General features: G+C 36.7%; 1 long non-coding RNA gene across 1 annotated transcript in view; it reads right to left on the reverse strand.

Moving 5' to 3' along the window:
- The window catches only part of LOC138896662 (uncharacterized), a 32,514-nt gene extending 21,966 nt beyond the window's left edge, over nucleotides 1-10,548 (reverse strand). The window contains exons 1-2 of the long non-coding RNA XR_011410047.1: nucleotides 10,408-10,548; nucleotides 10,199-10,327 (exon numbers count right to left, since the gene is read on the reverse strand). This is a non-coding gene — a long non-coding RNA (uncharacterized lncRNA). The remainder of the gene's footprint in view (nucleotides 1-10,198; nucleotides 10,328-10,407) is intronic.
- Nucleotides 10,549-11,468: the final 920 nt, after the last annotated feature.

Genomic DNA, 11,468 nt, shown 5'->3' on the forward strand with positions numbered 1-11,468 from the left:
CAATGGCACGATCAAGAGGAAAGACGGATACATCTAAAGGTCGGGGTAACCAATAGAAAGTCAAAGGTAGAGGCACCTTGCCACCCAGTGTGCAGAAAATGATTGTCAAGAAGCAAACAACCGACGGGGGGAGAGGTCGAAGCCTATCATACTCTGATTCCTATGTCCCATCTAGGGAATCCTCTTAAGGCAACTCATTATCTTAGTCTGAAGAGCGCAATGAGGAGCAGTGTCAACTACAGGGGCAGTCTGAGCCCCGAGCTGAGCCTTCCACATCTCAGGACACCTCCCATGGTGCAGCTAGCACTAGATATGAGTCCAATGCAGCTACACCATACTTTGAATCCGATGATTCCATTGATGACAAAAATGAGGAAAGGTTGTAAAAGATGGGAAATAAAAGACCAAGAAAAAGATAGTCTGGAAGAAAGGCCACTGGCTCATGAAAGGAAATTCCTCACCAAAGACCTAGACAAGTATAATCTAGCAGTCCTTGAACAGATTACAAAAAGAAAAGGTTGGATGCATTTCATTGAGGAGCTGGTTGATGTCAAAGAGCATCTTGTCCGGAAGTTCTACGCCAATATTATGCACATTGTAAAAGGGACCAAGGTTACCAAAGTGCGCAACCTCAAGGTGAAATTTGATCAACGAACTTTAATGCCTACTTGGACTTGAGGATGTTGAGCCAAAGGAGTACTAGGCCAAACTAGTTGAGAAAAAAAGGTCTGACCGTGGCTTGCTTAGATCTTTGCACCTGGGCCTACCCCCCATTGTATAGGTGTCGGAGTGCCAATATTCCATAAGACCTTGAGCTTCGAGGCGAAGGGGTGGCAGACAATTATTTGTACAACACCTGACTCGTGCCTGAATGAAAACAATCTAACTCTAGAGAGAGTAGTGCTTGTGGCTTCTATAATGGTCGGGTACCTAATTAATGTGGGTGCATTGATGTTGGCCAATATCACTCTGGTAGCACAAAAAGGAAACACTTCCTACACATACCCCCCCAACACCATCACAGAGTACTTGGCATATGCCAAAGTGGAATCTAGACCATTTGACACCAAGATTAAGCCAACCAGCACCTTTGATCTGTACAAGCTGTGAGACCCGAGGAACCCAAAGTCAAAGAAGACCAGCCAGCCTTCCACTACTACTAGCAAGTCTGATTAGCCTGTTGTAGCAGCTTCTGGTCCCTCAGATATCCCTCATCTTCAATTGAGCCTTCTACTCATGTCAGGGACGTTGCTTTCTGAGCCACCGTCAGCCCCTGCTCCACTGCCTACACCAGCTCTGAAGCTGGTGCCTATGCCTACTGGCATGTTATCTGCCTTACGGGTTTCTCAGTCATTGGTGAGTCTCAACAACTAGATGCAGATAGCTACATCCAAGTTGTCGGAGCTCTCTAATGCAGTTTCTAGGCATCCCTTTACACTGCAAGACACTCCTGACACTTGTGAGAAGCTTACTCGAATCTTGGACAACCAAAAGGTGATTATGGACACATTGGTTCAGCATGGTGCAGTGATCGAGAGGCTGACCAAGCAGGTGAAGAAGATGTGGAAGACTTAGGCCAGCAAGAAGTCAGTTGAGTTGTTGCGGGCGGAAGTAACTAAGATAGTTGAGGCAAGAAACTTATCCTTTGACATGGTGATTGACCCCTTCCCCCCCCCCCCCAGCCATACCCTGTTCATACCTCTTAGGATGCCCCTACCACTCACTTTTAAGAGCCTTGCCTTGCATACAATACTGTTGCTGCGATGTGTGATATGTTCACATATCATGCAGCTCCCACGAACGATGATACTATACATTTAGCTGAGCCGGCTTGGACTGACCCTACTGGTGATACCTTGATGACTGAAAAATGCTTATGGAGTTTCTTCGGCCCTCTCTGCTCTTCTATTTCTTGTTAAGCATTGGGGACAGTGCTTACTTTTATTTGAGGGGTGGGGGATTTGATTTGATTGGATAAATTTGATGGTATTGGGATGTAATAATTGGATGATTCATTTTGTTAATTTTTAGTAGTTTGATACATTTCGTAGTAATCTATAGTTTTATTTTGGTAGTGTAAATAATATTCTTTTATTTCTTGTTATTGATAATAATCCTTTGACTTTCTTAATGCCACAGTTCTATCCAAAGGTGGTCTCTTGTGTGAGCCGGGTGATTTTTCCCGAGGATGGACAATGTGACAACTTTCTTAAGGGAATTAGTCTGTTGCATGTATAAAAATATGTTATTTATGCATCATGTGATATGAATCATCTTTGAGAAAGTAACTCTAGTAAAGTGACTTTGAGGCTCTTCAGTTGTCTTTGATAATCATTAGGTGATTGAGTAGACCATAGAGATCTTTGACTCAGTTATGGATATAATGAGTTTTAGGCTCTATCTTTTTTTACGGTTTATTAGCATGAGAGGTGAGGTGAAATTTTGTTGATAGTCCAAGTACTTGAGTGAATAGTCTAGAACTTGCCTTAAATGTGCTTCAAGGCAAAATTTTGAGTTTGCTTGGTTTGAATGATAATTGTAGGATTTTCTTGGACCGTTTGAGCTTTCAATTTCAACTTATGATCATTATTCGTAGTCAACCCCCTTCGATCATTTAGCCTTTCTCTTTTGGTAACCTTATTTCAAGACTTTCACCTGTTGAACATGATCTCCTCTTGGCACCCGAACCCTCCTAAGCACTCATATGCAGTTCGTGGCTTAAAGCCTAAGTTTGGGGGGAGAGTTGAGAAATTTAAAAGAGGTACCAAGGCATTAAAAAGAGAGAGAAAAAATGATCTCCATAAAAGAGAAAGAAAGAAAAGAAAGTAGTGTGAACAAAAAGGAGCTCAAAAAGGGGCAAAAAGGGAGATTAATGAAATAGAGTGAGTCAAGTATCTCTAGCATAAACATCAAGGAAGAAAAAGAATGGAATTGACAACAAAGAGTGATGGTAAGTCTCTCTAGACTCCAAGAAGAAGGAATACCTCCAAGGATTCTAGATGTTCTATGACAAATGTGAACCAAGAAATGACAAGTAAAGTGCTTAAGGAAGGGTGTAACCACTTGTATCACATATACTATCCTACCCCAAACCAAAAGCCTTCATTACAACCCGAAAGTAGTCCTCTTTGATTTTGAACGAGTATGCTTACATTAGTGGAGATGTACATGAGAGGCAAGCCTATGGTACTTGAAGCTTAACTTGTGACCATTCTTTGTGAGAGAGGAGTGAAATCTTTTATGCACTAGAAATTGAGTGTTAAAGTGAGCAATGCAAATGGAAGGTAGAAGAGGAAGAGTTTGGAGTCCATCATGATTAGCATGAAGGAACAAGAATCCTTGATGAATGAAGCTAACTCTCGAGGCTCAAATGTCATACTAGAAGTACATGAGATGAGCAAGTGCACCTTTTTAAAAAATTTGAAACCTTGTTTAGAATGCATGAGCATTGTGGGTAATTGTTGGTCCTAACTGAGTATAAATGACTTGTGGGTAACTCCTTGAAATGACCATATAATGTGGGAATGAGGGTGCTAATCTAGTTACTTAAGGACAAGCAAAGACTTAAGTTTGAGAGAGTTGATAAGTTTGAATTTTAACCACTTATTAGTACCTTCTTGGTATAGTTTTTAGTCCGAAAGTATTGTTTTTTGTCTCCTAATATAATGAAAATGATTGAATAACAGATGTGCTAGAAAATGTAAGTTCAATAAAGAAAAATAACTCAAAAAGGAGATGTTCTAGCCAAGTTCAGCAAAGAGGAGAAGTGCTGAGAAAAGTGTGGTCCGCAGAATTACACCTACGACCGCAAAAGCAAGTACGGTCCGCAAAAGAATGAATACGACTGCAAAAGAAGAACTGAAGTTTCAGGAACTTTTGGCAGAAGTGTTGTCCGCAAACTAAAATGTGCGGTCACACTTGGTCCGCAAAACATATTCGCATTGACAAGCTTGAAAGATCAGAGAATGAGTAGTTGAAAAAGCCTGAAGCCTTCTCAAATGTAGTCCGCAAAAATTACAAGTGCGGCCACAAAAGTTGATGTGTAGCCGCAAAAACTGAAGGGCGGCCGCAGAACTCCTCCTACTAAAAGCACATGCAATATCAATCCAGCAAAGTGCGGAACGCAAAAGCTGTTGTGCGACCGCAGAACCCTCAGAAGGGCATTTGTGTCAGAGATTTTAGGAGCCCTATAAATAGGACTTTATGACTTTTTTAGGGCATCTTTTCATTGTAGCAACTAGGAGTTCGATATTTTTAGCTATTTGGAGCAAGTTTGAGCTACAATTAGAGAGGATCGTCTGCTATTTCATTTAATGTTAGTTTTATGTCTTTAATTTATTCTTATCTTTATCTTTTATGACTCTTAACATGAGTAGATAGATTTTTATCTAGGGTTGTGATCCAACCCTAGTGTGTAAATCTTATGGATCATTGATATTGTGCTTGCTATTGATGGGTTAGTGCTAATTATTTTTGTTTATGCTTTAAAGTTAGAATTGATAGTTGCAAACATTAATTTATGCCTTATTGACCTTGTTCTTACTTGAGAAAGAGGAACGTAGTTTAGGAAAACTTGACAAACAGGAAATTAAACTAGTTGAGTTATTGATTAGCTTAATTAACGAATTTTAACTAGAGATAGGGATAATCTAACTTGGATTCATATTTAATTGCACTTATAATTGCCCATTTTGAAGCTAAATTGGGCATAATCACTCCTTAACCGAGAGGTATTAAGTGAGTACTTGAGTATTGTGAGTCATAACAACCCTGATTTATCAAACAAGCATAAATTAATTATTACTTGTTTGCTAGCTTAATCACAAATCTTAGTAATTTAATTAGTGAAATTGATACCCGCCTTTGTTTGATATTTAAATTTAGTTATATCAAGTTGCTCACTTAAGTGTTTACCATAACACCCAATACAAACTCCTTGAGGTTCGACCCTGACTCGCGTTAGGTTATTATTATTGTAATGACCATTTCATATTCCCTTATTTGGGGAGTGAATTGGACGTGATCAATCGCGGAAGAGGAAATTTTGGGGGGCAGTAATGAAGCCTTCGCGTTTGTGTTTGGTCGGTCCCATTCGCAGAGGGTCTAGTCTGGTAAGCCTTCGAGTTCGCGATGGGAAAACTTTGGGCATAAGAATGTTTATGCTTCGCGATCGCGATGCTTTGATCCGCGATCATGAAGGGTAATACCTAGGCATAATGTAAGTTTTAATACGGGACTTAGGCCCATTTCACCCAATTTTCTCTAGGCTTTGGCGATTTGAGAGCTTTTTGAAAAGACATTTTCATCAAGTATCATAAGGTAAGAGATTTTAACCTATTGTGAGTTAAATACATTGATTAGGTGTAGATTTTAACATGAAAAATAGAAGAATTTTGGGATTTTGTTGAAAAAATTAGAATTTGGTAAAAATATGATTTGACCACGAAATAGGTAATGGAATTGGGTTTAAATTATATATTTGAGTTCGTGATGCCATGGATAATAGTTATCTTCAAATATTTTGAGAATTCGGGCGCGTGGTCCCGAGGTTGACTTTTGTTGACTTTCCGAGTGGGGTTGGGAATTGACTCTAATAGTTGAATTATGAGTTTTTCAGCATATATTGATTGTTTTGTATGTCACTAGTTTCGAGTTTCTCGGCGTCAATTTGAGGTGATTAGTGAGGTATGGGAGTCGAGTAGACTTGGAAGCAAGGTAAGTGTCTTGCCTAATCTTGTAAGAGGAAATTATCCCCCTATGTATTTTATTTGTTATGTGCTACGTACATACGAGGTGACGAGTGTCCGTGCGTAAGCTAGATTTATGTTTATGTCCGGGTAGACTTAGACCTATATCATGCCTTGACTGTACTACTTGAATTAAACTTTCTTGTTGATTACTTGAAATTTAACTAAGATTTAGACTAGAATTTACGTATTGACCGAGCCTCTTTACCTTGAGTTTTGGCGGGATATTTGATTGTCGGTAACAATTATATTTTCTCTTGCATTCCTATCATCGTGTTGTATTTATGTGACCGGTAGTTCCATCTCTTCTTGACCCACAAGCATCTTCACTGATGAGAAAGTTTCTCTATTCCTATGGGATCAGGCCGTACGCCTCGGTAGTGCTATGAAATAGCATTATGGATCGGGTCGTACGACCTCGGCAGTATTACGAGATGCATCTATGGATCGTACGACCTCGGTAGTGTACACTATTATTATAGATCGGGTCATACGACCTTGATAGTGTACTATATTATTATAGATCGAGTCATACGGTCTCGACAGTATTATGAGATGCATCTATGGATCGGGTCGTACCACCTCGGTAGTTTACGCTATTATTATGGATCACACCGCACGACCTCGGCATAATTCGTGCATAATATTCGATAGGGTGTCAGAGTACACATGAGCTTTTCCTGACTTGAAATTTGATATTGTCTTAGTTATCCTTGTTTCGTTCGAGGCAGCATATGGTATCTGATGATTTCATAACTATTTTTATGTTGAAAATAAAGTTATTTACATTTATATGTTTCGTTGCTACTTGTTATATTTCATACTTGTCTACTTTTATGTACTTTGTTACTGGACCACTAGTAAGTGTAGTTGTCGACCCCTCGTCACTACTTCTTTGAGGTTAGACTAGATACTTACTAGGTACGCGTTGATTTACATACTCATACTACTCTTCTACACTAATTGTGCAGGTACTGAGACAGGTACATTAGGTGGTCACTCGGGCGCGTAATCGCATATGCGGGAGACTTAGTGGTGAGCTGTTTTCCATGCCTCTACCCACAACACCCAGAGTCTCATTCCCCCTATGTTTATTTTGTTCTATCTATTCTCATTCGAGACAGTAGTTATAATGGTTTTGTATATTCTACTAGATGCTTATGCACTTGTGACACCGGGTTTCGAAGATTTTAATAGATGTTCATGATTGTACCTAATATTTATAGGAAAAAGGTCTAAAATTGCCTCTCTACTATACTATATTTTTACTTCTGCCCCTACCGTTAATGAGCTTAAAATATTTGTCCATATCCTTAATGGATCTACACCGTGGCAGCTGGCCCACTCCATTTTTTTCATGTCAGTTGCCAAGTCACACGACCAAACAATCTCAAATCAGATTGTTTCTGCCACCTCACCATCCTCTTCCCCTACCATTTTTTCTTCCACCCCCACTCAAATCCACCAGCACCTCCAAGACTCCAACCACCATTACAATTAAAACAATCCCAAATCGGATTCAAGTGACTTCATATTTCCCAAAACAACAACTATTGCTAAACCCACTTAAATCTAGCCACCAACATAAATTTATTTTTCTCCATTAACATACCACCATTGCTTAAACACTAAGGTTCATCAAAAGAATCATAATTCATGGTCTTCATTATGTCAACAATGGCGTTCTTCAAATTTAACCACCAACTCTCTAAAAAGCAATAGCTATTTTTCTGTTTAAGCTCAATAAGTGATTCTCACTCAGCTTTAAACTTCAAAACACCACAAATTCCCAAATTGCAGAGTTCAATTTTCATAACAAACTTCAGGAAACCTACTATTTCTAGCGCGTCATTCAATGGCGGTAAAAATTTCGAAACCTACTGCGATGTGTTCTTTGGGTGACGAAAAATTGAAGTTGACAGTTGGATTTGTTAATTATATATGGAGAAAATCGGTTGTGTGTTGTCGCTTTTAGCTTAAAATCGTGAATCAAATACTGATTTCGTGGATTTGAGTGAAGAACAAACTTGTACTCTATTTTTTGGGTCGTCAAAATTTGAAGCTAGAAAAAGACCCAATAATCGGAAATATCTTGATTGTTTCCTACTGAAATCGAGTGAAAAATAAAATATTAGAGCTTAAAACAGGGAGAATAATATTGATATCTATTTATTTAAAAAATAATAAGAAATCATCATTGAATGGTTGTAAGAAAGCTTGAGAACACAAAATGGGTATTCTAATTTGCTGAAATTTGAGCAAAGTATGAGCTTGGGTTTGTTGGGAATATTGATTTTTACAATTTGAGGTTACGATTTGATCCAGTTTGGTGAAAGGCATAGTTCGAATCGAAAATTTTGAACTCAAACAAGAAGGCATCATTTCTTCTGTGTGTGTGTGTGTTGGGGAGAGGAGGAAATATCCTTTTTTAGTTTCTGATTTAGTAAATAATTGAATAAATAAAATATTATTAAAAAAAAGTGACATTGACACTTATATGGCAGTTTAATCTGATGCCCATATGGACACACGTTAGGGATAGGGAAAGATTATTTACTTTTCTAACTGTATGAATAAATTTGAATGGAAAGTATAACAGAGGATAAATGTAAACTATTTAACATAGTACAACGATAATTTTGGCTCTTTTTCCAATATTTATAGCATTGCACTTTATGTTTGGTTCATACTTCGTGACTTAGAAAGAATGGATGTATTTTACTATGGTTTCTAAACATAATTCCGCTTTATTAATAAAATTCTTGATTTTAAAAGTGTTATGAATGGATGATTGTGTTGGTGGTTTATCGTTGACTTACCTAATGGCAGCGTTGGGCGCCATCAAGGCCCATGGTAGGAAGTGGATCGTGACACACAATGATCAAAATAAACATTTTAATGATTTTTTTAACTATTTGAAAGTAGAATGTTTATTAAATATAGTTATAATTATAGTTAATATTAAAAAATTAGGATGAGCTAATATTAATAATTTAAATTAACAAAAAACTAAGTGATTTTCTTTAATGTTGAGAACAAAAAATTAAGTCATTGAATTAAGTAATTAGCAAAAAAAATCAATTCAATTATTTTTCAAATTCATCATATAAATAAATTTATTTATCAAGTTGACAAAACTCTTAAGGTAAATAAATTAATTTTCTTGAATAGCATTAATGGTGAATGAAATTAAAAAAATATTGTTATAATATAAAATTAAGAGTCAAATTGATAACAATATGAATTTGAAGCAATAAGAACAATTGGACAAAATATATAATAAATGAGTTATTATGGTTTCTTTCTTGTATTCAGTCCAACAGGCGTCAATGTCTCGCTATATTCTTTTTTTATATTAAATTATTTATTGTAAAATATTATTCAACATTAGTTATTCTTTAAACTTTACATTGTCACTATAAGTTTTAGGAGGTATAGTGCCAAGTTTTAAATCCTAAATTTCTGGAAGACCAAAAGATTCAATTTTTAAATTCTGATATAAGTCTTTTTTAAATCACAAATAAGGTATTTGAAAACTTTTGTAATATATGATATCTTTATTTATGGAACTAGCTAAATGGGAATAATATTTATCATGTTCAAGTTCTTTTAATTTTTATTTTATAATTTCATATAACTCAAATGAATTATCTAATAATATTTATGTAATTTTAAAAAAAATTATGTATTCATTGATACAGGTACATGCGCAAAGCGCATAACTTAAAGACTAGTATAGTATAAATAATATAAATAGATATAGACTACCATCATGATAATCTCATTTAATTACATATCCTATACATAATTATCAATTGTATTTACGTGCTCCAATTTTTTCCATTATAAGCTTCAACCTTAGCTAGTTTTATCACTATCTTTAAGACCCACAAGGCACAATCACACCAAATTTCACAATTACTAGTGGGTATACCAATTGTGTATATCAAATACCGTACCAAAGTATTTCGGCACGGTTCGATATTTCTTATTTTGGTTCGGTACGGTTTCGGTTTAATACATATTCATGTGTCACACTGCTAAGTGCTAAGAGCCTAAGCATTAAGCAAGCAGAAACAACCACTAACGAGTAAACAATCTGTCATTCTGCCTAACAATCTGTCATTCTGCCTAACAAAGCACTTAAATAGATAATCTGTCATTCTGCCAAACAAAAGGCGTGTAAGAAACATTTGATGCTCTGGATTATCGGACTAGCTACATTCTATACTGAAATAAAATGCCTAGATTTTGTGAATAACATGGCAAGCTATTAAGCTTAATGATCATAAATGTGGATCAGCCGAGAACTAGTACCACTCTTTCACACAATGAGACCATATCCATAAGAATTAAATAAACAGTTGAAAAATATGAGAATTCTACAAATACTACAAGCCATATCCTATTATATACACATAATAGAAGGGAGAGTGGAGTAACATTTCTACCTCAGTCTTCTTGTAGTAAGCATAGATGTCGTCGAAGTACTCCACAACTGCAAGCGTGTTCTTTTTATCAGAGCTGTCTATATCCATAATTGGCTAGTCTTCTACATCTTCCATATCTATCTCCTCATCCTGAATCATATAATACAACATCAATGGCTGTCCACAAAAACAATCAGAAGCAAAGATATACAAATCATGTCAGATTTTACCATCCTATCAATTTCCTCCTATCATTGCTTCACTATGTTGCACAAACATTGGCACGGAAGAATAGTCAGCGGCCTTGTATTCTTCAGCATCAATTATAATGTAATCTTCTGATCCATTTCTATTTGGTGCCACTAGGACCGGTGGCTTTGTTACCTAAGGAAATATAATAATATTAACAACAGCTCAGTCATAAAATAGAACAAGATAGCATAAAAAATGTACCTCGACTGCAGGTTGCTGCTGTTTGCTTGCGATTTGTGCAGCTAACTTCCTGAAATGTCAAGGACTCCACATTCACTTAAAGGGAATTTGAGATCAGGCGTAAACAAATGTTTAGGACACGAAATAGAGTCAAACCTTGTAATTGGACGATGAATCAGAACATGAGGGATTTTGTTAGCCGCATTAGACTTAAGTAGAGCTACATAAAAAGGCCACAACAACTTTAAAAGTTAATAATTCTGGGCCTACAAATTGATATAGCTTAGAAATGTGATTATAGCTCGCATGAATGAAGATTGAAGAATGGAGAAGTTATGAACCTGAATGAAGGTCAACAATGAGCAAACAAGCAATCGCCGAGGAGAGGAGTCGTCGTCACCGAGGTTGTAATCGTGAATCCGACTGCTGCAGCAACCAAGCAAAGTCGTAAGGGCTTTTTGAAATTCTTGTCTACCTCTAAGCGACTAAGCCTAAGGGTAAGGGATTAGGGAATTATGGGTTTTAGACTTTTGGGGTGTGTGCTTAAGGTTATTGGGCTAAAAAATAAAAATAAAGTTAGGCTTGAACTAAACTATTTTGGTATTTCGGTATATCGAAATACCGAAATATCAAAAACTCAATACCGTGTACTGTACCGAACTACCGAAATACCGTAATTTCTGTACCGAAATAAATCGAAATACCGAAAAAATCGAAACCGAAATACCAAATTAATTTAGTTCAGTTCGATTCGAAATTCGATTTTTCGGATTTTATGCCCACTCCTAATTACTACTCCTTCGTCTTATTAATCAATTCAATAAGAGAAGAGGAACTAACATTCAATGGCATGAAGGAG

Source organism: Nicotiana tomentosiformis, chromosome 8, assembly GCF_000390325.3.
Source record: "Nicotiana tomentosiformis chromosome 8, ASM39032v3, whole genome shotgun sequence".
In the NCBI taxonomy this organism is placed as follows: domain Eukaryota; kingdom Viridiplantae; phylum Streptophyta; class Magnoliopsida; order Solanales; family Solanaceae; genus Nicotiana; species Nicotiana tomentosiformis.